At 44.1% G+C, this 4300-nt stretch overlaps 1 long non-coding RNA gene across 2 annotated transcripts; it reads right to left on the bottom strand.

Annotated features, from left to right (window-relative positions):
• Positions 1 to 649: 649 nt before the first annotated feature.
• Positions 650 to 3372, bottom strand: LOC119305101. 2 transcript variants are annotated; one of them, XR_005148547.1, is made up of 6 exons: positions 3143 to 3372; positions 2246 to 2974; positions 1982 to 2118; positions 1796 to 1858; positions 1464 to 1562; positions 650 to 1372 (listed from the first exon to the last, which is right to left on the bottom strand). It is a non-coding gene; the product is annotated as an uncharacterized LOC119305101 (long non-coding RNA). The 2 variants fall into 2 exon arrangements; XR_005148546.1 differs by having other exon boundaries at positions 2246 to 3372.
• Between the last annotated feature and the right edge of the window lie 928 nt (positions 3373 to 4300).

The following is a 4300-nucleotide window of genomic DNA, read 5'->3' as shown; positions in this document are numbered from 1 at the left end:
TACGATGGCACAACAGACCCAGCGGTATGGATTGGACATTTTCTTCTCCACATTCACATGACCCGCGGTGATGATCTACATGCCATCAAGTATCTTCCACTTAAGCTTTCCACTTAAGCTTAAAGGACCGGCCCGAAATTGGCTGAATAGCCTACCGGCGAGCTCCATTGGCAGTTGGGAAAACCTGGAGGATGCATTCCTCGACAACATCCAGGGCACTTATGTGCGACCATCGGATGCTGATGACTTAAGTCATACTAGATCATTAATGGCGTGTGTTGCTGCGCTCATCAATTTTTTCAATAGAATGATTGTTATTGGTGAAACATTTTAACCAAGTTTATTGCAATTTAAGAAATTGGTAATTAATGGAATAGATGCTATAGATAGATTTCCGTCTCAGAAGGCATAAGAATAAATCCATTGTTTAACTTTCTTTGCATATACAAAAGCATCACTTCCCTTGTCTCGTATGATGCTAGGATACCAATCTAATATGTGAGCAATAAAGTTATAGACACTTACTAAATTCTAAAACCAGTACCAAATGTAAAGCATACCATACAAACTAATTTAAGCTTCAAAATATAGGACTTTTGACTCTATGATAGTGTCAAAACATGTATTATATTTTGATACAGAGGCAGTATATTCCCAGAAGATAGTCCATAGTCCACATCTCCACTATTTCAGCGCAGGCGGAAGAGAAATGAAAAATTAACTAGTGACACAAAAATAGTAATTAAACCTGCTCGCCTCGACCAGTCATCAACACATTCAGCTTTGCCCAGCCACATAAAAGCAAGATAGGGCATAAGCATTTCTAATTTTATTTTTTTGCATAAGCATCTTTCTTCCAACTCCACTTTTGCCATTCACCAAAATGGCATGGCCGGTATAATAATCAATCATAAGCCTGCACCATAGGTATTTAAGATCTTGTTTGCATTCAACCAAATGGCAGGGGTCAGTTCATCAAGTGTAATATGATTAGTTGTGTTTGATTACAGAAACCTCGATGGAAGAAAGCATTTACTGGGTGAATAGTGGAAATGGAAAAGCACATGATCTGATGTTTTCAAGCTCTCAACAAATGGATATGGTCAGCAACGGACGGAAAAAAAACAGAAAGTGAAAGCCAACACAAGCCATAGGAAAAAGTCGTTGTGCTCACCTCCACCTGGAGGTCAAACAAGATAAATTTTTTATTTATTTTTTTGCAGGAGATGTTCCACTCCAAATCCTAATCAACTACATAATTAACTCCTTTTGCATAAATGATTCCGCCTTCTAGTATATTTGGGTTGCCGGAATCTCTCAAGATGAATAGCCAATGGAGCTTGAAGCAAGATTCTGAAATATCAAGAAGCACCTACACCACAAGCAGTAGCAAAGTTTACTCCAATGCCACCCACGAAACCAAAAAAAATACGGTCGATAAACAAAACATGGAGATTGTGTACTTTGATTAATACTCTTCACTATTCAGATCAGTAAACTATTTTCTTTTCATTTCTCGAGAGGATTATTCCAAATGATTCGCATGGTTCCCTCTAGAGGACCTACAGGCAGTAAGTGGAAAAACTGTAAGTGTATTGCATCCGCCTTGAGCAATTAAAGCTGACTTATGCTTAAATGAAGGAATGAGGTAACATTGAGAGACAACATTAGATATTCTTGTTAAATTATAGGAAGTATTGTGGCTGTAACAACTATTTATACATAAATACACTTTCTTTTTTGCACAAAAAACTTGGGTTACCACTTTAAGTGAGTGGGCAGAGCAGGAGCTTACTTGGCTATACCTGGCTCTATTCTATCTGGAAATGGAGTGCCACAACAGCAAGCTGGATGCTGTCTGGATTTGGAGACAGAGAAAGACAAGGAGGACAGAAGTGAGGATGCTGATAAGGTAAACCAGGATAAAGCAATAACGGAGAGAACATATAAACTCACTTGTAATTTGTGACATAGATCTTACCTGGAGAAGCCAGTTCTGCATGACTGGCCGTGGAGCGAAAGCATGTGCACTCTTATTGACGGCAAGGACGCAAGGAACATCTTTTCAAGAACAAGCAACACTGGAATCTCAGGAAAAGAAGGCACCTATGACTCAACCTGTCAACGGAAACACTATTATAGGAGATAACGTTCCACCGGGAGCAGCAACATTTGTTCATCATAAATCCTACTTTTACAATCACAAGTCGATAACAAAAAATGTTAAAACTGGTTAGGCACCAACCTGCCAATCATCCTAGCTGGATGCTGTGATCAAGTGAGTATATCCATGCTCGGCTGGACTGTCAAACATATAAAACATTCACCACTATTGTGGAGAGTTTACTCGTTTGTGATGCTTGCGAGAGAGGAATAGACTTAAATTGCCTTCAGCAGGATGGGAACGAAGGCATGTCTAATGCAGATTGGTATTGCCCACCATGTGTAACGCATAATAAGGGCAAACCTCTGCCTCCAAAATATGGCAAGGTTACAAGAACAATTGTTGCACCGAACGCCAGTGGTGTTACTTCTCAGAGAGCTTCAGAAAATCTATGCACAAAGATAATAGTGAAAAAGTGGCAGCAAACAGAAAGTTCTATCAAGCAGTACTCCAGTGGACCTGGTAGGTCTGTATGTAACAGTGACATATTGGCCTCAGACACTGCTAGTTCAAAAGCACAATCGCTGCTTCTGAACATCAAAAGGAAAACACTAAACATACTGACACTTTGTCTAAACAAAAGGAAGGATATGGCCCATCTTCAAGAGGCGTAAGTACAAAGAGCATGGAAATCTCCAGTGAAACTGAAAGTAGTGCAGCATCAACAGGGAAGATGTAATGTAAACAATCGTGCAACGTAAAAATATTGATGTTACCTGTCCAGAAGACATTTGAGGTTACCAACACCAAAAAATTCCAGTATAAAGCTCCAAAATAAAATCAATCGAGCACCGCTAGCATGAACATCAACTGTAAGCACACTTTTTTGGTATGAAAGGACATCAAGAAAATGTAATTGCTTCGTACGACAATAAATTATAATGAACTAAAAAGCAATACAGGGAACCCTACCCCGCTACCCGGCATGAGTAGAGAGGGCGAGCCAAGAGTACCAGAGGAGGAAGCATATACACGTACCGCTCGGCAGCAGAAGGGATTGGCACATCAATCGCCATGAATGCGCGCTAAGAAACTGAATATGATTGCGAGCAGTTTCCGGCAGATGGGGCGCCGGCCATTATCGCCCGCGGCGCTGGATCCCCTCGCGCGCCTCCTCTCAGCTGAATCGGCAATCGCACGATTCACCCGCATCTCGCGCGCCGCTGGATCCCGTCGCTCGCGTCGGCTCCCATCGGCCCTCGCGCGCATCGGCTCCCATCGCGCGTGTCGGCTGGCTCGGTGACACTGGATCCCCTCGCGCTCCTCCTCTCCCTGCGTCGCATCCCTCTTGAGTCTGGACGAGCAGTTTTTTTAGGACAAGGGAGACAACAGCGACAGTTAAATGGGTTGTATCCTTTTAGCGCTCGAATGGGCTTGCGGCTCGACGACGGCCCAATGCACCAGAGGCCTTTGGTTCGGCCTCTGGAGCAGCAGCCCACAGGACAGTTGGGCTAGATTACAGACATTGTGGGATAGAACGTTTGTCACACGAGATCTGACGGCCAGGAACTTTCCAATCGCGAAAACGGACGGCCGAAAATCCAAATCGCTGTGAGGGCTCGCTTTAGGTACGGTTATACTGTCCTTAATAACCCAACAGTCCGGAGAGTTAGCCAAGAAATTCTGGACTCAGTTCCTAACTAAAAAGAACCAAATCGTTGACTGTCCGGATGCCGAAGCCCTAGCGGCCTTTAAGAATAGCATCCATGACGAGTGGCTCGCCCGACACCTCGGACAAGAAAAGCCAAAGTCCATGGCAGCCCTCACGATACTCATGACCCGCTTTTACGCGGGCGAGGACAGCTGGCTGGCTCGTAGTAGCACCACGCCAAGAAACCCCGGCACTTCAGATATCCGCGACAGCAACGACAAGCCACGGCACAACAGACATAAATGTCGAAACAATGGCGACAACACGGAAGACACGGCAGTCAATGCCGAATTCAGAGGCTCCAAGTCCGGACAGCGGAAATAGCCATTCAAAAGAAACAATCCGGGATCTTCCAGTTGGGACCGCATCCTCGACCGCTTGTGTCAAATTCACGGCACCCCTGATAAACCAGCCAACCACACTAACAGAGACTGCTGGGTGTTCAAACAGGCCGGCAAGTTGATTGCCAAAAACAAGGACAAGGG

This window comes from Triticum dicoccoides, chromosome 5B (genome assembly GCF_002162155.2).
Source record: "Triticum dicoccoides isolate Atlit2015 ecotype Zavitan chromosome 5B, WEW_v2.0, whole genome shotgun sequence".
NCBI lineage: Eukaryota > Viridiplantae > Streptophyta > Magnoliopsida > Poales > Poaceae > Triticum > Triticum dicoccoides.
Note: the sequence above shows the minus strand (reverse complement) of the source record. Positions and strands in the feature narration are given on the sequence as shown.